This window comes from Capricornis sumatraensis, chromosome 12 (assembly GCF_032405125.1).
Source record: "Capricornis sumatraensis isolate serow.1 chromosome 12, serow.2, whole genome shotgun sequence".
Lineage (NCBI taxonomy): Eukaryota > Metazoa > Chordata > Mammalia > Artiodactyla > Bovidae > Capricornis > Capricornis sumatraensis.
Genome location: NC_091080.1, coordinates 25,010,229 through 25,035,681, shown reverse-complemented (window position 1 = coordinate 25,035,681; position 25,453 = coordinate 25,010,229).

Sequence of the window (25,453 nt, the reverse complement as noted above, 5' to 3'; positions counted from 1 at the left end):
GGAGGTAAAGTGTCTGCCTACAATGCCTACCATGTGGGAGACCCGGGTTCAATCCCTGGGTCAGGAAGATCTCTTGGAGAAGGAAATGGCAACCCACTCCAGTATTCTTGCCTGGAAAATCCCATGGATGGTGGAACCTGGTAGGCTACAGTCCATGGGGTCGCAAAGAGTTGGGCACGACTGAGCAACTTCACTTTCTTTCTTAACAGAAATAGAAGATATTAAGAAGAGGTGGTAAGAATACACAGAAGAAGTATACAAAAACGATCTTCATGACCCAGATAACTATGATGGTGTGATCACTCATCTAGAGCCAGACATCCTGGAAAGTGAAATCAAGTGGGCTTTAGGAAGCATCATTAAAAACAAAGCTAGTGGAGGTGATGGAATTCCAGTTGAGCTATTTCAAATCCTAAAAGATGATGCTGTGAAAGTGCTGCACTCAATATGCCAGCAAATCTGGAAAACTCAGCAGTGGCCACAGGACTGGAAAAGGTCTGTTTTCATTCAAATCTCAAAGAAAGGCAGTGTCAATTGCTGCACACTTGTATACATCTCACATGCTAGCAAAGTAATGCTCAAAATTCTCCAAGCCAGGCTTCAGCAGTATGTGAACCAAGAACTTCCAGATGTTCAATCTGGATTTAGAAAAGGCAGAGGAACCAGAGATCAAATTGCCAACATCTGCTGGATCATCGAAAAAACAAGAGAGTTCCAGAAAAACATCTACTTCTGCTTTATTGACTACACCAAAGCTTTGGCTGTGTGGATCACAACAAACTGTGGAAAATTCTTAAGGAGATGGGAATACCAGACCACCTGACCTGCCTCTTGAGAAATCTGTATGCAGGTCAAGAAGGAACAGTTAGAACTGGACATGGAACACCAGACTGGTTCCAAATCGGGCAAGGAGTACATCAAGGCTATATATTGTCCCCAGCTTATTGAACTTATATGCAGAGTACATCATGAGAAATGGAAGACTGGATGAAGCACAAGCTGGAATCAAGATTTTCAGAAGAAATATCAACCTTAGATATGCAGATGACACCACCCTTATGGCAGAAAGTGAAGAACTAAAGAGCCTCTTAGTGAAAGTGAAAGAGGAGAGTGAAAAAGTTGGCTTAAAGCTCAACATTCAGAAAACGAAGATCATGGCATCTGGTCCCATCACTTTATGGCAAATAGATGGGGAAACAATGGAAACAATGAGAGACTTTATTTTTTTGGCCTCCAAAATCACTGCAGATGATGACTGCAGGCTTGAAATTAAAAGATGCTTGCTCCTTGGAAGAAAACCTATGACCAACCTAGATAGCATATTAAAAAGCAGAGACATTACTTTGCCAACAAAGGTCCATCTAGTCAAGGCTATGGTTTTTCCAGTAGTCATGTATGGATGTGAGAGTTCGACTGAAAAAAAAGCCGAGTACTGAAGAATTGATGCTTTTGAACTGTGGTGTTGAAGACTCTTGAGAGTCCCTTGGACTGCAAGGAGATCCAACCAGTCCATCATAAAGGAAATAAGTCCTGAATATTCATTGGAAGGACTGATGCTGAAGCTGAAACTCCAATACTTAGGCCACCTGATGTGAAGAACTGACTCATTGGAAAAGACTCTGATAGTGGGAAAGATTGAAGGCAGGAGGAGAAGGGGATGACAGAGGATGAGATGGTTGGATGGCATCACTGACTCTATGGACATGAGTTTGAGTATGCTCCAGGAGTTGGTAATGGACAAGGAGGCCTGGCGTGCTGCATTCCATGGGTTCTCAAAGAGTTGGACATGACTGAGCAACTGAACTGACTGAACTGACTTAGGTGATAGAATCATATGCCAAAGGAATGGGTGAGAGAGGGAATTTATATTATCACCTCTAGGAGGGTTATATGACCTTTTGTTTTAATTAATCTTTGTTTTTAGCACAATAAAAGCAATATATATTGTAGAAAAATCAGAAAATATAAAAAGTAGATGAAGACAAGTTAAAAGATCACTCATGAGCCTTCCTTGTACCCCAAGATTTTTGTATATTTCCTAACAACATACCCAAATATATAAAGCCTATCTACAGACAGGCGTGTCACAATACCATTTTTAAATTAAATTTAATTTATTTGGCTGCACCACATGTTAGTTGCAGCATTTAAGATCTTTAGCTGTGGCATGTGGGATCTAGTTCCCTGATCAGGGATTGAACCTGGGCCCATGCACTGGGAGTGCAGAGTCTTAGCCCCTGGATTACCAGGGAAGTCCCTATGTCAGAAGATTAGAATTATATAGTATGTGTGTGTCTGTGTTAGTCACTTAGTGGTGCCTGACTCTTTGTGACCTCATGGACTATAACCTGCAGGCTCCTCTGTCCGTGGAATTCTCTAGGCAGGAATATTGGAGTGGGCTGCCCTTTCCTTCTCCAGGGGATCTTCCCAACCCAGGTTCAAAGATCCTGGGTCTCCGGTATTGCAGGCAGATTCCTTACCATCTGACCTACCAGGGAAGCCATTATATAGCATAGACTGTATTGTAAGCTTCTATTTTCCCTGTTTATCAGTATATCACAGGCATATCCCCATAGCATTGAACTCAGTGAACTTTTAAACAATTTTCTATGGCAGATTTCACATTGCACTAGAAAGACACCAGATGAACCAAAATAGTGAAGGGATAAATTGTGAACATCCTCCTGGGACCTCCCCTTGGGGAGACACAAGTCACATCTTAGCAACCCAGCCTGAAAAAGCTGACCCTACTGTGCTGTTAAGGCTCAGAAATCTCCTTTCTTTTGTTCCTTAAAAATATAGTTGAACTGAGTGTCCCCAAGTTCTCCCACACCCTATGACCCACAATGAATGGGTCCTCTAAAGGAAACCTAAGGTACACCCTTGCATTCTTCCCCTTCCATCTGCAAGTTCTGGCCCTTAGCCCTCCAAGGGCTCCTCATCTATTGTACCTTTCAGTAGAGGCTGTAGGACCAAACTTCATCCCAGATCGCCCACAATTATAATATGCGCAACTCTAATGAAAGCCCTTTCACATAAGAAGATCACATGGCCCATTGAATGATGGGACTTTGAATCAGATTTCCAATAATAGATGAAACCCTGTCACCTCACAATGTCTCAAAGGAAAGCTCGCTTGCTTTTAAATTCAAGTACAGAGTACATTCAGCTAAATGAATTCAGAAACTCAATGATTTGGCAAGGGATTGTGTTGGAGGATTTTAAGACAACTTGTAAATGTCAACAGCAGGACTAACAGTTTCCAACCCTCTCTCAGGAACTTTTCTCACAGCTGTGACTAAAAGTGCCCCCTGCCCCACCGGCCCCATGTCTGTGGTCTAGTGTGAAAACCACGTGATGGACTATTTGTAGAAAAGTTTCTCTTTCCAGTTCAGGAATTTGTTAGAAAGGGCTTTAACCACTTTCAGATTGGGGCACTAGCTTAATTCTCTTTTTCCTACCTCCAAGGTAGGAATATTTCTATAGGAACTCCTCCTGTAGAATGTATTTAATAATATATTAAATAATATTTCACACATATTTCTATAGGAGAAAAATTGGAGTATTCATTGGAAGTATTGTCAGCTGTACTTCCATAGCCTGTACATCTTGTTACCCTGGGGCGTGGCGCCCAATGAAGCATGGCTTTGGGGTCTTCAGGTGGAGGGTAGATAGCCGTTCAAACCACAAGACAATTGGTCAGGTTTGACTGTTCAAATACAGTTTTGATTTTGTCCCCAGGGAGTGAGAAGGGGAGGGAATGTGGAAGGCAGACTCTTCCAATTAATTTAGCATATCAAGAACTACAGGGGCTTCCTTGGCGGGAGCGGTTAAGACCCTGCCCTTTCACTGCACAGGGCATGGGTTCAATCCCTGGTCAGGGGACTGGGATCCCACCTGCTGCTCTGCCTCTGATGGTTTAGGCCTGAGGCTGTCTGTCGCCAGCACTGAGGGGGAACGGACATGAGGAGAACAGCTTGAGCCTTCTGTTGAGGCTGTCAGAGGCACAAGTGAGGCAGAGGGCAACTGGCCACAGGAGGTCAGCAGGACTCTTGCTTCTTCCCTTGCTTCAGGCTGAACCTGGGGGTGGGGACAGAAGCCATTAGAGACACCAGAGAGTTAGGGAGCCTACGGATTCACGGAAGTCCTGAAGTGGAGGCTGGGTACTCTAGGTGAGGCCCAGCTCAGCACCTGCACCAGAGCTTGGGTGTGGAGTTGGTGGCAGCGGCCAGTGGAGATAGCGCTCTTGACTCGTGGACATCTCAATAGAGTAGGCTGGACCCAGGTCTTCCCTGGTGTCTTTTTTTCTGTGTTGTTTTAAATATTTATTTTTGGTTTCACTGGGTCTTAGTTGTGGCAGGCAAACTTAGTTGCCCCGAGGAATGTGGAATTTTAGTGCCCTGACCAGGAATGGAACCTGAGGCCCCTGCATTGAAAGGCAGAATCTTAACCACTGGACCACCAGGGAAGTCCCTGTTCTGGTGTCATGAAAAGAGGCTTTGGAAGTTGTGTTGGGCAGAATTATAACCTCCTGAAGGTGTCTATATCCTAGTCCTTGGAATCTGTGAATTTGTTGTATTACATGGCAAGGAGAACTAAGGTTGCAAATCAGCTGATCTTAAAATACAGGAACTCTCCTGGATTATCCGGGTGGGTCCAATATAATCTCAAGGGCCCTTAAAAGTGGAAGAAGGAGGTAGGAGAGAGAGACAAGAGAGACTGCAGCATGAGAAAGACTCAATCCACCATTGCTGGCTTTGAAGATGGAGGATGGGGCCATCAGCCAAGGAGTGTGGGCGGCCTTACTCCTGGGAGGTGAGAACCTGGGAAAGACAGGAAACAGATTCTCCCCTGGAGCCTCCAGAAGGAAGGCAGTTCTGCTGACATCTCAAAGTGAGCCTAGAGAGACCCACTTTGGACTTCTGACTTCTGGAACTGTACAATAATGAATTTGTGTCATGCCACTGTGTTCGTAGCCATTTGTTACAGCAGTGATGAAAGTGAAAGTGAAAGTCAGTTGTGTCCGACTCTTTGCGACCCCATGGACTATACAGTCCATGGAATTCTCCAGGTCAGAATACTGGAGTGGGTAGCCTTTCCCTTTTCCTGGGGATCTTCCCAACCCAGGGATCGAACCCAAGGATTGACCCAGGTCTCCCGCATTGCAGGCAGATTCTTAGCCAGCTGAGGGAAGGGAAACCAGCAGCAGTGATAGGACATCACTTTAATCCCCCATTACTATTGGTTTTATCAGTCACTGATGTTTGTTGCCTAGATACAGGGTTCCTTTAGGAGCTGCAAAAGACAACTGGTAATTGCATGTTAATTTGCATACTCTAGGATTGTGGCATCTGGTCCCATCCCTTCATGGCAAATAAAAGGGGAAAAAGTGGAAGCACTGACAGATTTTATTTTCTTGGGCTCCAGAATCACTGTGGAGGGTGACTGCAGCCGTAAAAGATGTTTACTCCTTGGAAGGAAAGCTATGGCAAACCTAGACAGCCGTATTAAAAAGCAAAGACATCACTTTGCTGACAAAGGTCCATATAGTCAAAGTTATGGTTTTCCCAGTAGCTGTGTATGCATGTCAGATTTGGACCCTAAAGAAGGCTGAGCACCGAAGAACTGATGCTTTTGAACTGTGGTGTCGGAGAAGACTCTTGAGAGTCTTGGACTGCAAGGAGATCAAACCAGTCAATCCTAAAGGAAATCAGTCCTGAATATTCACTGGAAGGACTGATGCTGAAGCTGAAGCTCTAATACTTTGGCCACCTGATGCCAAAGGGGTGAGATTTCTTTTGACCAGGGTTTGTATACAAAACCTGCTGTTATTTGGATTGTATGTTTCTTCAAGGTGGCGGAGGGATGATTTTCTGATAAGAAACTCAGACACACACAGACGCAGACATCACATTTTAAATTTTGCTGAATCATTTGAGAATCAGTTAAAGGCATCATTACCCTTCAGCTCTCAATACTTTGATATGTGTCCCTTGAGAGCAAGGATATTCTCCCACATCTATAAAACATACTCCAGAAATTTAACAACAATGTAATACTCATCTAATACCCACTCCACATTCAGATTTTTCCATTTATCTCTAAAATATTCTGCATAGTTTATTTTTAATGCATGATTCCTTCAAGTATCACATTTTGAATTTATGTTATGACTTTTTAATCTTGACAAAGACTATTGCAATGGAATATAAACTTTATGAGAGCAGGCATTTTAATCTGTTTGTTCACTATCTAGCACAGAGTAGATGCTTAGTAACTATATTTAAAATGAAAACTTGGAGAAGTAATTATCAATAATTACTTCTCCAAGTCATCCCTCAGTGCAGTCACTGGGGTATTTATCCCCCATACTGATGTGCTCAGTCATGGCTGACTCTTTGTGATCCCATGGAATGTAGCCTCCTCTGTCCATGGAATTTTCCAGGCAAGAACACTGGAGTGGGTTGCCATTTCCTTCTCCATCCCCCATTCTCCTTCTGATAAATAACCCTCCTCACCCCTCTCTCACCACAGGTTTGTATATATGAGCCATTCCAGCTAATCATAGTATCCCATTCCCATGAAAGAAAAATGAGTATAGTTGACACTTGAACAATGCAGAAGTTAAGGGTTGCTACCCTCCAACCACTCAGTCCACAATCCACCAATAACTTTACAGTTTGGCCCTTTGTGTCTTTGGTTCCGCATTTGAGGATTCGACTAACAAATGTATCATGCAGTACTGCAGTGTGTATCTACTGGAAAAAAAAAAAAAAGACCCGTGTATAAGTGGACCAGCACAGTTCAAACCCGTGCTATCCAAGGTCAATTGTATTGCAGAGGCGGGCATATGACAACATCAGGACAGATGAAAATTCTTCTGAGAGGGTGATTTATTTATGTACCAGGAAAGAGAGATTCTCTTTCACTAGGATTTCCAAACCAGAAGCATGTGGTCTAAAACAACCAATAGCCATTCCTCCCAAACTGTTAAAGGAAACAGAAAAGAATAAAAAAGTTTAAAAATTTGGAGCAAAGTCAGGCCAAGAGTGTAAGATCATGAGTCTAAGAGTCATGAAAACTTTGTTCTGACACCTGGATCCAGCTCCACCTGAAGTCCATATCCACACATGAGCATCCCAGATACATAAGACAATAGACACCCATTTTGCTGAAGTAGTTTGAGCTGATTTTCTGTCATTTGCTCCTAAAGAGTTCTGACTAATCCAGTCAGTTAACCTTGCCCTACAGAAAATCAGTCTTGCTCTACTTCATCTGGTGATAAAGGTTACTTCTGAATCACATGTGTTGTTCCACAGACATAACTCTCTTAATGTGAGGATTCATTTAGTCATGGAACTTTTTAAAATAAAATGTCTATTGTCTTAGGAATTCTGGGAACCTCTACTAAATATAAAATCAATTGGAAATCATGCTGCTATAAAGAAAAATAATCAAGGGAGGAAACTTGACAGGAAATTCCAACTGGGGTGGAACATTTTGGACTTAAAAGTGAGGTTCCATTTATAATTGATGTCTTGCATATTCTTGCACTTTAAATTTTTTCAAAGCAAAAAATTTAATAGCCTCCAGTAACAACAGTGACAACAACAAAAACTGCAAAGAGCAAACAAGGAAAGTCTGAATGAATCTCTGCCCCAACATCTCCGAATCGTTATAAATCCAGGTCAGGTGGTGACCTATACTGTGCCATTTCCTCTGGGCAGATCTTCTTTCTGCCTCCTATTCAGATTTCAGGGACTCTTGGATAAATAGAGTAGTGGAGAGGCCATGGACTAGAGCAGTGACAAATGGAATGTGTCTTAGGAAGATGTCAATTGGCACGCTGATATCTGTCACAAGGACTTAATTAGGATAAATGGTAGAGAATATGCTGAGTGCAAGGCCAACCCACTCACTTGCAGCATATGGAGGGCTCGCAGGGTTAGATAAACAGAATATGAGAAAAAAATTCACATGAATTCTATTTGGTTGCATGAGCGAGAAAGCGAGAGAGCTAGAGAGAGGGTGCCCTGTTATCTTTCTCTTGGGGTTCAAGGGAACAGTGAGAGCTTGTGGTCAGGATTATAAACTCTTAGTTCCTGACTCCAGGACTCCTCAGGAATCATGAGGACCACATCCTGAGAGCCCCAGGGCTGATGTTCCACGATAAAGGTCCAGGACTCTGCCTTTGCCCTGGCCTCAGCTTCGCTGCCCTCATCTGGCCTGATTCTGAGTTTTCCCATGATGCAATGAGATGGCTCCATGTTTAGATGGAAATATTTGCTGAGCATCAGGCTTATTCTTTTACAGTAATATTTCTGTCACAGAAGGACTTTCCAGGTGGCTCAGTGATAAAGAATTCACCTGCCAATGTAGGAGATGCATTGATTCAACCCCTGGGTTGGGAGGATTCCCCTGGTGGAGGAAATGGCAGCTGACTCCAGTATTCTTGGCTGGGAAATCTCATGGACAGAGGAGCCTGGTGGGCTGTAGTCCATGCGGTCGCAGAGTTGGACACGACTGAGCGTGCACGCAGGCACTTGTTTCTCAAGGCACTGATCTCTAGATAAGGCTCCACACATCCCGGGAATGGGTGTGATCATGCTGTCGCCAGTGGACGGCACCCCTGGATGGGGTTGCCACCAGCTGCTCTTTGTCCTTTACGAATCATCACCCTCTTCCTTCTGAGTCTCTTTTCTGTTTTTTCAGCCTGTTTAAAGGTTTTTATAGAGTGCCTGTATTTCTTTAAAAGTCAGGTGTTCAATTCAGCAAATAATGAATGCACAAGGGAGGTGGAAAAATGAGTGAATCTGTCAGAATTCCCTGCTTAATAAGGAAAGATATCCCTGAATTCACTTGACAGTGTTGTCCTAACATAAATTAGTGGTTAAACTAGTTGACTTAAACACTAAAAAGAATTTTAAAGAGTTCAACCCTAAGAGATGTTTTTATGTACAGTATGTATGTACTTGTACACATAAGTATAAAAAATTATGGAAAATGAAATGTGAGTGTTTACAGAATCCTGAATTCATCTAAGTGAGGAAGAAATGCCTTTGACTATTGGGAGAAAGCCCCTGTGTTGGCATAATGGAAAATTCTAAGAAGGATAAAATATATGCACATCCTGCTACTGTGCTGGCTTCCCTGGTGGCTCAGCTGGTAAAGAATCCGCCTGCAATGCAGGAGCCCTGGGTTCGATCCCTGGGTTGGGAAGATCCCCTGGAGAAGGGAAAGGCTACCCACTCCAGTATTCTGGCCTGGAGAATTCCAAGGACTATATAGTCCATGGGATCACAAAGAGTCAGACACAACTGAGTGACTTTCACTTTCACTACTGTATAGCACAGGGAACTATATTCAATGTCATGTAATAAACCGTAATGGAAAAGAAGATGAGAAAGAATATATATATGTGGCCCAGTGGTTAAGACACTGCTTTCCAGGGCAGGGGACATGGGTTCAGTCCCTAGTTGGGGAACTAAGATTCCCACATACTTCGGGGCAACTAGGCCAGCATGAAACTTCAGAAAGCCTGCTTGTAGCAAAGACCTAGTGCAGTAAAAAAAAAAAAAAAAAAAAGTATATATATATATGTGTGTGTGTGTGTGTGGCTGAATTACTGAAATTACTGGATTACTTTGCTATATCATTAATTAACACAATATTGTAAATCAACTATACTCAATAAAATAAATTAAATATATATGTGTGTGTGTGTGTGTGTATATATATATACACACTCAAATAGTTGATAATCTAATGGAGAGAAGAGATCACTTAGTTGTTACTCTTTCTTTGACTGATCCGTAAGGTATTTGTGCACAGACTGGTCTGTGTCAGGGTTGGTGCTAGGCACTGGGGTTGGAGCACTGAGGGAGAAAGATGCAATTGTGCCCACTGGGGTTTTGTGATCCAGCTGAGGTTACACACAGAGGAAACCAAACTGAAGATAAATGGGCTGAATGCCTCTGGGGAGGCCCCCACATGGCTGCCCTGTCCACACAGTCCTGACCATAGCTATTGACCACATGTGGCCCTGAACACTAGAAATATACCTAGTACAACAGAGGAGCTGAAAATTCAATGTTATTTCCATTTATTTATTTATTCTTAATGAACATTAAAAAATATCTTTTATTAAGCATCTTTAAAATAATTTAAAAAATTTTATCTGAGTATGGTTGATTTATAATGTTGTATTTCCTTTTAATTAATTAATTAGAAAACAGTACTGGGTTCCGTACTAGCAGACTTTTTACTATGTTTGAAACAACTTGGGTACATGAATGTACTTTTTCAGTTTTAAACTTTATGAAATTTAAGTATGGGTCAATGTTTCCTTGGAGTAGGAAATACTCCAGTATTTTTGCTTGGAGGATTCTGCGGAGAGAGGAGGCTCATAGGCTACCCATGGGGTTGCAAAGAGCTGGACATGATTGAGCACAGCACAGTGATAGCAATGTTTCCTATGAAAATGTAGGCTCCTAAGTGAGAAGTGCCATACATATAAAATGCACTCTGGATTTGGAAGATCTGGTACCAAAAAAAGAAAAAAAAAGGCAGTGTAAAATAACTCATTGATAAGTTTTAAATATTTGTAATATGTTAAAGTAATAATATTTTTAATATCTTGGGTTAAATAAATTAAATTATTAAAATTGATTTTTCTGTTCTTTTTCTTTTCCTTTCTAATGTGACTACTGGATCAATCCAGATTACACATATGACTTGCTTCTCTCGGATAGCATTGGTCTGTGGGATTTTGAAGGTGAGACAAAGCTAATCATGAAAGAGGTTTTTTTTGTTTGTTTGTTTGTTAAATTTATTTCTTTATTTGGCTGTGCCAAGTCTTAGTTGTGGCATGCAGAATCTTTGATCTTCATGGCAACATGTGGGATCTAGTTTCCCTACCAGGGGTCGAACCTGGGTCCCTGGCCTTGAGAACATTAGCCACTGGAACTCTAGGGAAGTCTGGAAAGAGGTTGATGTTTGACATTAATTTTGCAGAACTGGTGGGATGGGTCAGGAGGCAAGGGTAGAGGGCGTTCTTGGAAGAGAAGAAACCGGACAATGATTCAATGTGGGATTATGCCTGGGGTGCCGGGTGTGTAGGGGAGCCCTGGGCGTTGTTTTTAGAGGGCAGCAGTGGGAAAGGCTGGTTAGGGTGATGGAGCCATGGCGTGGGAGCCTTGACCCGCCAGGCGGAGCTGGCTCTGTTTAATCCAGCTGGCCAAGGGGAAGCTGGGAGGCTTCTGACCAGGGACAGCTTTAATGGAATTTATCTGGCTGCAGCGTGTAAACTGGGAAGGAGTGCGGAAAACTGGAAACAGGGACACATGTTTTGAAGACTTCAGCAGTAACTTTGGAGATACCTGGTGGGGTAAGAACGATTGCTTCCTTTCAGCCAAGAATCCAAACCAAGCAAACAAAGAAACAAATAGATGATTAAAAAATTCACATTGTTCTTCTACAGATAAGTGCAGACACATTCCATTTCCTATGTTACCCTTTTGTGAGTTAATTTCTTCCCTGTTAAGTTTATTTTCTTCTTTCTTTCTTTCTTTTTTTTTAAAGTGCAATACTGTGCAGGGACTTTCCTGGTGTTCCAGTGGTTAAGACTCTGTTCTTCCACTGCAGGGGTCGCCAGTTCGATCCCTGGTCTGGGAACCAAGATCCTTCATGCCATGCAGCAAAGTCCCACTCCCTACTCCAGCAAATAAAATAAAATAAAATAAAATAAAACCCATAAAACAAAAAAAATACCTCCTGTGCAGCTACAATGTAGTTTGGTCATTGTTCTGGTGGCCAGGGTGGAGTTCTATAAATCACTTTGGAAGGAGATCTTTCATTTTGCTTATCACAGGGCACCCACAAACCTTTCCAAGGAGGGTGAACTGCTCGGAGTCAAGAGTTGCAGGAAATACAGATTTTTTAAGAAAGGGATACGAATGACTTGAGATGATCTCTAAAGTTCAGGATTCGTGGAGTCATTGAATGCAAAAGGCTTCTAGGTATCATTCAATTCAGCCTTTCACTTCATTGAAGAACAGGGTCAGAGGTTCAACAAGTCCAAGGCCACACAGCTAGCCAGCAGCAGAAGAGTGGTTGGAATCGGATTCTCCAGATTCGCATGCCTTCCACCATGCCACGTGGAGTACTGTCCGTTAGGAAACTCAAACACTAATAAGTCAAGGAAAATAATGTGAAAGTACGAAGCAAGGTGAAAGGTAAGAGCTAGGTGTATCCATATATGGCAAATTATATAAGCACACACAGAGCTATGAATACAAGGCACGGGGCCGCTGTTCTCCCCACTGCAGCGCTCTGCAGTGTCACCAGCTGATCCTGGGACAGCTGCCCAGTGTGGGGACACCCTGGAGGAACACTTAATCCCCGCTAAGATGGGGCGGTAGGGTAGAGGACCGGCCCTATCACCTCCCCTGGAGGGTTTCCAGCGTCAAAGCCTCTTCCTTTCCACGCTTGCCAGGAAGACAGCAGAGTGAGAGGGCTAAAGAGGAACAGAGATGCTGAGAAAAAGTAAGGAGAGGGTGGGTGTTGAAAGGTCGAGTTGAGGGTTTGGCTCAGATGTAAATGTTTGGAACATCATGAAGGCTCTTTAAATAGTCCTCACAGGTGAACGCAGCAATGGAGAAAAGCTGCCCTGTGCTCCAGGGAGCTAAATAAATAAGCACAGACGTCAAATGTCCAAGGCTGGATGGGGGCTGGGCGGGACCAAGCGCTCAGTAGCAAGTACAGGAATGACTTGGTTCTTAATTGCCAAGTCCTGTTCTCTCAGGTGGCATCTGTGGAGTTGCTCACACTTCAGGAAATATGCTTTTCTTTTTTTTTTTTTTGCGTAGAGACTTTTCAGAGGAAAATAACAAAAATTCAACCTCAGCTCTGAGCCGGTCCAGCCCCCTGAGCCATAATTTCAGCTTCTGTATAGCTTAGGGTTTCTTGCGGGCCCCTTAGGGCATTCAGTGAATTTGCTTATGAGTATGTGTTTTACGGGCTTCTCTGATGGTTCAGCAGTAAAGAATCCACCTGCCAATGCAGGAGATGCGGGTTCAATGCCGAGGTCAGGAAGATTCCCTTGGAGAAGGAAATGGCAGGGTGGGGGTGCCTGGTGGGCTGCCGTCTATGGGGTCGCACAGAGCCGGACACGACTGAAGCGACTTAGCAGCGGCGTGCCCTACTTGGGGGCCTCATTATCTCTCTATTGGACTATGTTGCTCTGGAGCCTAAACTCTTCACCATCCTGCTTTACCCTCCACAGGAATGAGTTTTTAACCATTCACATCACTGGGAAGTGTGACCTTCTTTCACTGCAATATGCATGTTTGATTTGTAGGTGAGGAAACCAAGACATAAAATAGTTAAGACCCAAAGTCAAACGTTAACCCTGAAACAATCTTCAAAGCCTGCTGAGAACAAAAGATTGCATACTCTACCCTCAGCTTTACTTGCTTGACCTGCTTTCCAACCTGGACTGAAGCCACAGAGCTCAAGAAATTTAATGACTGTCTGAGGTTTAATGTCTAATCTAAAGCCAAACACGGCCTTTGCTTGTGTGTGTGCTCTCGCTTTATGTACACTTGTGCTATGTGTGGAAAGAAGAATACAGCCAGGTGGGAGAGGATGCCAGCGCATGTGACTTTTTACCAGGGGTCATGGGCTACTTTTTAGAGGATCAATACTTCAATTACTTAATGAAAATCCCTGGGTTTCCCTTTAAAGGAGAAGGTAAAAAAACACTTTGTTGTTTGTTCAGTTGCTAAGGCGTGTCCAACTCTTGCTGACCCCATGGTCTGTAGCCCGCCAGGCTCCTCTGTCCATGCGATTTCCCAGGCAAAAATACTGGAGTGGGTAAGTGGGGCATAGGGAGTGTTAATTTTTCCATGTTGCTGTTGCTGCTGCTGCTGCTTCTAAGTCACTTCAGTAATGTCCAACTCTGTGTGGCCCCGTAGACGTCAGCCCACCATGTTAACCAAAAGCAAAATCAAAAAGGTGAAAAGCATTTGAAGATTTTATTTTATTCGACATATCCAAAATATCATTTCAACATATCAGTATATTAAAAATTATAGAGATATTTTATGTTGTTTTCTTGAGGCTAAGTCATTAAAATATAGTGTGTATTTTAGTTACTGCCATCTCAAGTCAAACTAACCACATTTCAAGTACTCAATATCTGTATGTGGCTGGAGGCTACTGCATTGGGCAGGGAAGCTTTAAAGTCAAATTGGGTTGAGTTAGAAGCTGCCTGATCTTGAGCAAATTACTTAAGCATCATGCCTCTCAGTATCTATATCTGTGAAATGGGATTGATACTAGGATCTACATTACTAGGTTTGTAACATAGATGAAGATGATGTGAGTAAATATACTTAAAGTGCTCAGTGCAGTGGCTGGCATATGTTTATTCAGTCTGGGCTAATTATCATTATTAATTTTGGCAAAAGTACTCAGAGTTAAAGTGTTAATTTTCCTCCAAAATATGGTAATTCCATATCAAATGAAATTGAGTTGAATTTACAGTGTAGATCTTTTTTGAGGGGCAGGGCTGGGGGATGGCAATTGTTTAGCCTAAATCAGGAAAGCATACTTGAAATACTTCAATCTTTGATTTCATGAAACCAGTAATTTTTAAAATGTAAAATGGCCTTTCCCCTAGGCCCATGGCAAGGGAAAACAAGAATAGCTCTAACTAGTTACAGGTCGATTGTTACCCCAGTGGTGTTCCTGGTGGTCCAGTGGTTAAGACTCCTTACTTCCAATGTAGGGGGTCCAGGTTTTATCCCTGTTCAGGGAATTATTAATAGCTCCTACACACAGCAAGTAAAACCTTGTGCAGCCAAATAAATAAATACTTTAAAAAATTGTTACCCCCTTGTCAGAAAGATTTAAGGGAGCTGAATTATATGTTTAGATGTTTGAAAAATGCATGGATTTAGACTTTGAGGGGCATAATTTAGATTTTGGAGCTTTTAAAATAATAAAATCTTTGGTGTTAAACTGGAGTTCCTTGTCTTGTTTTCTAAAGCAGTTTGCCTTTGGATGACAGCCACATTTGGGGGACTTCTGTACTGTCCCTGATCTCAGGGTTTTATTTTGGTGCTCCAGATGGATTCCAAAGGCGTAGAGCATTTACTTTACAGCTACCAGGACCAGTTTGTGAATAAGCATAAAGAGAGCTATAAGACTTGATGAGCCAAGTTATCAGGGCTTATCCACATGGGGCCAACACCAAGAAATATTAATGTCTCTTGCTGCCTGGTATTAAGAAAACCCACAGGAAACGGACGTTTCCCCCTCCTCCTTAGTCTTATTGATGGCACCAAACCTCTCCACGACGTTTTGCTCAAAGCATATTTTCCTCTTTTGCAGGAGGTTTGAGAGGTTTGGGACTGACCAAGGGAAAACATGGGCTTCCTAGGTGGTGCAGAGGTAAAGAATCCACCTGCCAGTGCAGGAGATGCAAGAGATGTGGGTTTGATTCTGGGGTTGGGAAAATTCCCTGGAGGAGGAAATGGCAACCCACTCCAGTATTCTTGCATGGAAAATCCCAGGGACAGAGGAGCCTGCCTGGCTGCAGTGCATAGAGTCACAAAGAGTGGGACGTGACTGAGTGACTGACCATGCACGCGCATACACACACACACAAGGGAAAAGATATGACTGTGAGAGGCAGCAATACACAAGCATTGCTGGGCTCTGCTTGGACAGAGATGCATGAGCGGGGATCTCTCACAGCCTGAGACTGTCCAGAGGCTCCAGAAAGGGAAGATCCACAGGAAGGAGGGTAAGGGAGCCTTTGGGAGACAGGGGACCAGAGGAGTCTCAGCAGCCACAGTGTGTGTGTGGGGTGGTTTCTGAATTAGAGAGCTCCACAGGGTAGTGGCAGCTAGGGGTCTTGTCATTATAAGGTTCTACCTTATCAATGGCCAACAAGTGATGGATGATGGGGTATGCAAAGCTGGTGGGCTCTAAGCGGCTAAAAATCTGGTTATTTGAGCTATTTTTAAAATAACTGAATGTCTAAAAATTTGAGTTCAGCACCAGCAGGCTTTTGAAGGGAAGAATCTCAGTCTGCAGCAGAAAAAACAAACAAACAAAAAAAACTGAAGGCCAATACACAGAAGCCATCTTTGACTATTTATTTTTCACTCATTCTGGGTGTGAAGAGTGTGGCACAGTGGGGCAGGCACAGGAGAAAACTTTGGATTCTGGTGTAGCTATACTACTCTCTAACTGCACCTTGGACAAGGACTCTGTCAGGCCTCATTGTCCTAACCCACAAAGTGAGGAGTGGGACAGATTACCCTAAGTTTCTAGCTCTAAATAGTCATGATTCTCATATTCTTTTCTCAATGTTTTTATTTCTGTATTGGGGTATATATAGCCAGTTAATGTTGTGATAGGTTCAGGTGCACAGCAGAGCAACTCAGCCACACATACATGTGTATCCATTCTCCCCCAAACTTCCTGCCCAGCCAGGCTGCCACATAACATTGAGCAGAGTTCCCTGTGCTCTAGAGTAGCTTCTTGTTGGATACCCATTTTAAATATAGCAGTGTGTACATGTCCATCCCAAACTCCCCAACTATCCCCCACCCCCCCCCCCCACCCCCCGCCACCCCTGCCATTCTTCCCCCCTGGCAACCATAAGTTCCATTCTCTAAGTCTGTGAGTCTGGTTTTGTTTTGTAAATAATATTTGCATCATTTCTCTTTAGATTCTTGAAGCATCCTCAGGATGGTAGACAGGATATATTTTATTATCTCCACTTGTTGGATGTGCTTAGACACCCAATTGTGTCCAGCTTTTGTGACCCCATGGACTGTAGCCCACCAAGCTCCTCTGTCCATGGAATTTTCCAGGCAAGAATACTGGAGTGGGTTGCCATTTCTTACTCCAGGAGATCTTCCTGATGCATGGAATGAATCTGTGTCTCCTGCACTGACAGGTGGATTCTTTACCTCTGAGCTACCAGGGAATCCCAGTGTCATTATTTATATTGTCTTATATTTTTTTACATGTTTACATTTATTTCAGAGTCAAAGAACTACAGCACCACTATTTTATATATATATATATATATATATAGTATATATAGTTATTATATAATAACTATTGTTATTATATGATTGCTTTTTGTTATCACCATACATTTGTACATACTTTAAGGATCAGTGAGCATATTCCTACCAGTTATGTCCCTTATTCTTTCAGTGGCAGTGTGCAGTGGTGTGCCAGTTTTACTTAACAACCAGCTCTACAGAAGAAGAGATGTGATTTTCCTGGTGAATACTTTCACTAGGGCCAGTTTTGAGCTCCCACACAATATTGTGGCAGAATGGGGAAGACGTGAGCCTGTCTGGCCCTTTCCTCCCATGCTACCTGCTCTGGCAATGCTGAGTGAGGTTGAACTGGTATTCTAACTCTTGCTTTATCCACCCATCAATGCAAAACTTCTTTCCAAACATTGATCATACTTGTAGAAACATGCTCAATGCTTGTTCCCATTGGATCATAACTCTGGGAGTAGAAACTGTATTCTCTTGCTCCCCACTGTTCCCAGGGCTCACTCTCATTCACCGGCTGATTTCTATAAAACTGCATAGTGGATAAAGATGTGGCATGTATATATGATGGAATATTACTCATCCACTGAAAGAAACAAAACTGGATTATTTACAGTGATGTGGATGAACCTAGAGTCTGTCATAGAGTTAAGTCAGACAGACAAAAACAAATATTGCATATTAATGCATATATATGGAATCTAGAAAAATGGTACTGATGAACCTATTTGCAGGGCAGGAATAGAGATGCAGACGTAGAGGACAGACTTGTGGACATGGTGACTGGGGGAGGAGAGAGTGGGACAAATTGAGAGAGGAGCATTGACAGGTACACACCACCATGGGTAAAATAGCTAGTGAGAAGCTACTGTATAGTGCAGGGAGTTCAGCTCTGTGCTCTGTGATGACCTGGAGGGGTGGGATGGGGGGCAGGGTGGGAGGGAGGCTCACGAGGAAGGTGATACGTATAGCTAATTCATGGTGTTGTACAGCAGAAACCAACACAACATTGGAAAGAAATTATACTCCAATTAAAAAATTTAAAAAATTGCATAGTGAATGAGATGTTATTCTGGAAGACCCCTGCCCAGTAATGCTGTGCCTAGGTATCAGAATTTCCAGAATTTCCCCTTCATCATGAGGCTTAGGGCTTCCCTGATAGCTCAGTTGGTAAAGAATCTGCCTGCAATACAGGAGACCTGGTTCGATTCCTGGGTCAGGGAGATCCCCTGAAGAAGGGATAGGCTACCCATTCCAGTATTCTTGGACTTCCCTTGTGGCTAAGCTGGTAAAGAATCTGCCTGTGATGTAGGAGACCTGAGTTTGAACCCTGGGTTGGGAAGATTCCCCTGGAGAAGGGAATGGCTCCCCACTCAAGTATTCTGGCCTGGAGAATTCCATGGACAGTCCATGGGGTCGCAGAGAGTTGGACATGACTGAGTGACTTTCACTTTCACATGAGGCTTATTTTATCATCCTACATTAATTTCTCATGTGTGTGCTCTGAACTCTCCCTTCTTTTTCTAAAAAAATAATTAATTTATTTTAATTGGAGGATAATTACTTTACAATATTGTGCTGGTTTTTGCCATACACTGACATGAATCAGCCACGGGTACACGTGTGCCCCCCCCAAAATTATGAGCCCCTTCCTCCCTCCCTCCCCACTCCATCCCTCTGGGTTGTTCCACAGCACTGGCTTTGAGTCCCCTGCTTCATGCATCATTTGCACCGGTATCTATTTTACATATATGCAGAATACATCATGAGAAATGCTGGGCTGGAAGAAGCACAAGCTGGAATCAAGATTGCTGGGAGAAATATCAATAACCTCAGATATGCAGATGACACCACCCTTATGGCAGAAAGTGAAGAGGAACTAAAAAGCCTCTTGATGAAAGTGAAAGAGAAGAGTGAGAAAGTTGGCTTAAAGCTCAACATTCAGAGAACTAAGATCATGGCATCTGGTCCCATCACTTCATGGCAAATAGATGGGGAAACAGTGGAAACAGTGTCAGACTTTATTTTTCTGGGCTCCAAAATCACTGCAGATGGTGACTGCAGCCACGAAATTAAAAGACGCTTACTCCTTGGAAGAAAAGTTATGACCAACCTAGATAGCATATTCAAAAGCAGAGACATTACTTTGCCAGCAAAGGTCCGTCTAGTCAAGGCTATGGTTTTTCCAGTGGTCATGTATGGATGTGAGAGTTGGACTGTGAAGAAAGTGGAAGGCTGCAGAATTGATGCTTTTGAACTGTGCTGTTGGAGAAGATTCTTGAGAGTCCCTTGACTGCAAGGAGATCCAACCAGTCTATTCTAAAGGAGATCAGTCCTAGGTGTTCTTTGAAAGGAATGAGGCTGAGGCTGAAACTCCAGTACTTTGGCCACCTCATGCGAAGAGTTGACTCATTGGAAAAGACTCTGATGCTGAGAGGGATTGGGGGCAGGAGGAGAAGGAGACGACAGAGAATGAGATGGCTAGATGGCATCACTGACTCGATGGACGTGAGTTTGAGTGAACTCTGGGAGATGGTGATGGACAGGGAGGCCTGGCATGCTGCAATGCATGTGGTCGCAAAGAGTTGGACACAACTGAGCGACTGACCTGAACTGAACTGAATATACATGTTTCAATGCTATTCTCTCAAATCATCCCACCCTCGCCTTCTCCCACATAGTCCAAAAGTCTGTTCTTTACATCTGTGTTTCTTTTGATGCCTTGCATATAGGATTGTCATTACTGTCTTTCTAAATTCCATATATATATGCATTAATATATGGTATTGGTGTTTCTCTTTCTGACTTACTTCACTCCATATAATAGGTTCTGGTTTCATCCACCTCATTAGAACTGACTTAAATGTGTTCTTCTTTATAACTGAGTAATATTTCATTGTGCATATGTACCACAACTTCCTTATCCATTCGTCTGCCAATGGACATCTAGGTTGCTTCCATGTCCTGGCTATTATAAACAGTGCTGCAATGAACATTGGGGCACATGTGTCTCTTTCAATTCTGGTTTCCTTGGTGTGTATGCCCCACAGTAGGATTGATGGGTCTTATGGCAGTTCTACTTCCAATTTTTCAAGGAATCTTCATACTGTTCTCCATAGTAGCTGTACCAGTTTGCCTTCCCACCAACAATGTAAGAGGGCTCCCTTTTCTCCACACCCTCTCCAGAATTTATTGTTTGTAGACTTTTTGATGGCAGTCATTCTGACCAGTGTGAGGTGATACCTCATTGTGGTTTTGATTTGCATTTCTCTAATAATGAGTGGTGTTGATCATCTTTTCATGTGTTTATTAGCCATCTGTATGTCTTCTTTGGAGAACTATCTGTTTAATTCTTTGGCCCACTTTTTGATTGGGTTGTTTGTTTTTCTGGTATTGAGCTGCATGAGCTGCTTGTATATTTGGAAGATTAATTCTTTGTCAGTTGTTTTGTTTGCTATTACATTCTCCTATTCTGAAAGCTGCCTTTTCACATTGCTTATAGTTTCCTTCATTGTGCAAAAGCTTTTAAGTTTAATAAGGTCTCATTTGTTTATTTTTTGTTTTTATTTCCATTACTCTGGGAAGTGGGTCCTAGAGGATCTAGCTGTGATTTATGTCAGTGTTCTGCCTGTTTTCTTCCAAGAGTTTTATAGTTTCTGGTCTTACATTTTGATCTTTAATCCATTTTGAATTTATTTTTGTGTATGGTGTTAGAAAGTATTCTAGTTTCATTCTTTTACAAGTGGTTGACCAGTTTTCCCAGCACCACTTGTCAAAGATATTGTCTTTTTTCCATTGTATATTTTTGACTCCTTTGTCAAAGATAAGGTGTCCATAGGTGCATGGATTTATCTCTGGGCTTTCTACTTGTTCCATTAATCCATATTTCTTTCTTTGTGCCAGTACCATACTGTCTTGATGACTGCAGCTTTGTAGTATAGTCTGAGGTCAGGAAAGTTGTTTCCTCCAGTTCCATTCTTCTTTCTCAAGATTGCTTTGGCTATTCAAGGTTTTTTGTGTTTCCATACAAATTGTGAAATTATTTGCCCTAGTTCTGTGAAAAATACCATTGGTAGCTTGATAGGGATTGCATTGAATCTATAGGTTGCTTTGGGTAGTATACTCATTTTCACTATACTGATTCTTCCAATCTAGGAACATGGTATTTCTCCATTTATTTGTATCATTTTTTATCTCTTTCATCAGTGTTTTATAGTTTTCTCTATATAGGTTTTTTGTTTCTTTAGGTAAATTTATTCCTAAGTATTTTATTCTTTTCCTTGCAAGGGTAAATGGGATTATTTCCTTAATTTCTCTTTCTGTTTTTTCATTGTTACTGTATAGGAATGCAAGGGATTTCTGTGTATTAATTTTATATCCTGCAACTTTACTATATTCGTTAATTAACTCTCCCTTCTGACAAAGATCTCTGTCAGGATAAGGACTATAAAGATTCATTGTTGTTGTTTTTTTAAGTAACAAAAGGGTACTTTATTTTTTTAAATGTTTTGTTTTGTATTTGAGTATAGCCTATTAAAAATGTGATAGTTTCAGCTGAACAGGAAGGGATGCAGCCATACATATACATGTATCCATTTTCCTCCAAACTCCTTTCCCATCCAGTAACTATTTTTAATAAAGCCTATCAGTTGAATACCTCAATCAATCATAGACACTGAAAAATACCACCTCTGTTTTCTTCATCATTGTTGGGACTGTACAGCGAGTTTGACATCCTCTTATGGTCACCCTCTAGAGACTATTTCCTTCTGAAAGGAGGGAGGTTTACCTAAAAATAAATGAGCTTTAAAATTCTTTATCCTAAAACTTGTCTAAATTGTAAAATAAATCACTCAGGAGATTCAGTGAATTTTTTGGCTCTGAGAGCTTCTATATTTGTCTCTCCTGGAATGCTGTGTCCTCGGACTCTTAAGCTTTGTTCATTTGTTTCTGGCTCCAATGTTTTGGAGGACTTCGTGGCCCTGTTTTCCAGACCTGAGTTTAATTGGAGAGTTAATGATTTGAGCAAGAACATGGAAGCCAAGTTGAATTTGGGGGTGAAGCCTGCCGTCTCTGTTCCACTTCAGCAGACAAGAAAGTCTTTGTGATGCTTTGTTGATGATATTTTTACATAAGCGGATGTTCCCTATAGCAGAGGAGAGGGCGCAGGAGCCTGTAACCAGATCGTGTGAAGCTAAGATGAGGACAAAAGCTCCTTTATCTCCTTGCAATCACTTAGCCTAGGAATACCCGAGGCCTGAGCTCTGAGGTCCTCGCTGCAGTCCTAGCAGGCATTTGAGCTAAACAGGAAGGAGTGAGGCTTCACCCACTCGGCCTCAGTTGTGATTTCCCATTAGCATGTGCTTCTCAGATGGAATTCATAAGCACCTTGAATACTTTATCCTGCCTGCTTCTCATTCCAGAAATTCTTTAGTTAGGTATTTTCAAAAGTTTCTTTCTTTTAAAAGTCACATGACCCAGGCTACTAGACAATGCTCACTAGTTCATGGTTTCCATGGCAACCAACTGAAGGAGCTATTCAAGTCCATCCACAATAACTTTAATGAAAATGATGTGGCATTCATCACTAAAAATAGGTGTCCCTTGTCTGCACCAGAGTTAGGTTCCCTATGCTCCTGATGACTATCTCTAAAAGGATGCTTTCCTCTACATCACAAGTGCAGTGAATTCCATTGTCCCTTGTTTCCAGTATCTCATTAAATTATTGTCTTAGTAGGAGGGAAAACTGCTTATACCAACCCCTTTGTGGACTGTGGAAATGGTGGGCCCAGACCCACCTGAAGGCAGAAGCTGCTACCTGAAGATTTCAGCCAATTGTTATATTTTCGGAATTTGAGGTCAGTGTTACTGATCCTTCTGATTTCATTTTTAAGGAAGAATCAGAAATTAGGAAAAAATTTCTTCCTAATTTTAAAATTCTGGCCATGAATTCACATGAAATATACACGTATGTATGCATGTCTGAACACCCAGACTGAGTGGAACAAACCATATATATGTATGGTCAGGATGCAGGTTGAACATACATATGGCCAAACCATCAGGCCACTGGTTTGAGTCCTATGTGTAGGACATTCTTAGAACCACATGTCAGTCTAGAATAAGCTAGGTACTGACCTTTGGTTTTTAAAATTTCCTGCAGAAAACAGACCTCAGATTTGCAGATATGATGTCAGGGATATATTGAGAACCACTGGAGAATCCAGGAGATGAAATGTATGAGGAGGATCTGCTGGATCAATATTGGGAGGAATTTATTGAGAATCAGAGGTGCTGAAAATAAAATGGAGATATACCAACCAAAAGCAATACTAGAACCTTGATAAGATCTTAGATTTACAGGGGAAAAGAGCTAAGAAAAAAAATATTTTCAGCACAATGGCATAAATTTAAATAGAGACTGCATATTAGATGGTAATCTTCCGGTCCCATCACTTCATGGCAAATAGATGGGGAAACAATGGAAACAGTGAGAGACTTTTTTTTTTTTGGCTCCAAAATCACTGCAGATGATGACTGCAGCCATGAAATTAAAAGACACTTGCTCCTTGGAAGGAAAGCTATGACCAACCTAGGCAGCATACTAAAAAGCAGAGACATTAATTACTTTGCCAACAAAAGTCTGTCTAGTCAAATCTATGGTTTTTCCAGTAGTCATGTATAGATGTGAGAGTTGGACTATAAAGAAAACTGAGCACCGAAGAATTAATGCTCTTGAATTGCGGTGTTGGAGAAGACTTTTGAGAGTCCCTTGGACAGCAAGGAGATCAAGCCAGTCAATCCTAAAGAAAATCAGTCCTGAATATTCATTGGAAGGACTGATGCTGAAGGTGAAACTCCAATGCTTTGGCCACCTGATGCGAAGAATTGACTCATTGGAAAAGACCCTGATGTTGGGAAAGATTGAGGGCAGGAGGAGAAGAGGATAACAGAGGATGAAATGGTTGGATGGTATCACGAACTCAATGGACCTGAATTAGAGCAAGCTCTGGGAGTTGATGTTGATAGGGAGGCCTGGCATGGGGTCGCAAAGAGCTGGACAAGACTGAGTGACTGAACTGAACTGAATATTAACTTATTAGATGTGTGTGTTAGTTGCTCAGTTTGGTCAGTCTCTTTGGGATCCCATGGATTGTAACTTGCCAGGATCATAGGTCCATGGAATTTTCCAGGCAAGAATACAGGAATGGGTTGCGTTCCCTTCTCCAGAGGATCTTCCTGACTCAGTGATTGAATCCTCATCTCCCACATTGCAGGCAGATTCTTTACTGTCTAAGCCACCAGGGAAGCTCAATTTCTTAGATATGTGTGGCAAATAGAGCTGTGGTTATATAGGAGAGCGTCTTTACTCATTGTACTAGTTAAACTTTTCTGTAGAATTAATTTTTTTTTAAGGAAGAGAAAAATAAGTTTTCAAATGAGTTAAGTTGTGAGCTTACTGACTTGAGAAACACTTGAGTTAATTCATTCAATGGCTTTGGTTTGGAGGGTTGATGCAGTGGCTGGCTACCTGGGCCCTGACAGATGACTTTCAAGCCCCTTATTAAGGATCTGCTAAGAGCAGGACCCAAAGATGCAAATATACAATGCTTTTAATTTTTGGTTCCTCAAGTCATACATTTTTGTCTCCTTACTTAAATGAGACAATTTAAATAAGTCAACTAGTAGAGTTCTAGATACATGATAGGCAAATGTCAAATGTTATTTTTCTTTTCATTAAAAAATAATAAAGCTTACCTGTGGTCATACATTGGACCAAGTACTGTACCTCAAAGTATCAACATTTCACACACACACACACAAAATGCTAGGAGCACATTTCAGGGTGGAGAAAATATTTTCAATTCCTATCCAATTAACATCTATCCAAGTGAGTTTTCATAGTTAAATCTGGGAAATAATTTTACAGTGACACTTGAAGAAAGGATTTGAGATTTTCAGAGGTACCCTTGTCCTCAGACCCTGCTTAAGTAAAAGTTAAAAATAGCCATTTTCTTTTTTTCTGGTTGCCTCTGGGTCTGATTCAGTATACCCTCTTCCTGGAGTTATCCTTCCCAGAGAATATTTGTTTTCGCTTCTTTTACCCTTTCAGATTTTATCTGTTGTTTTTAGGTTCACGTTCTCTCCATTTTATGAAGTCTTAGATTTCCAACCCCACTTTTTCCTGTTGTCTTTAGTGCCTTCAACTGATGGGCACACTTAAGTTTCATCAGTTTATTTCATTCCTTCTGTCTTATCAGCAACATTGACTTTAAAATGGGTTTAGTCTTTAAAATGATCCTTGAAATCTAGTCTTTTCTTTCACACTGACCATCACCCTTGCCACATGGTACTTTTATTAG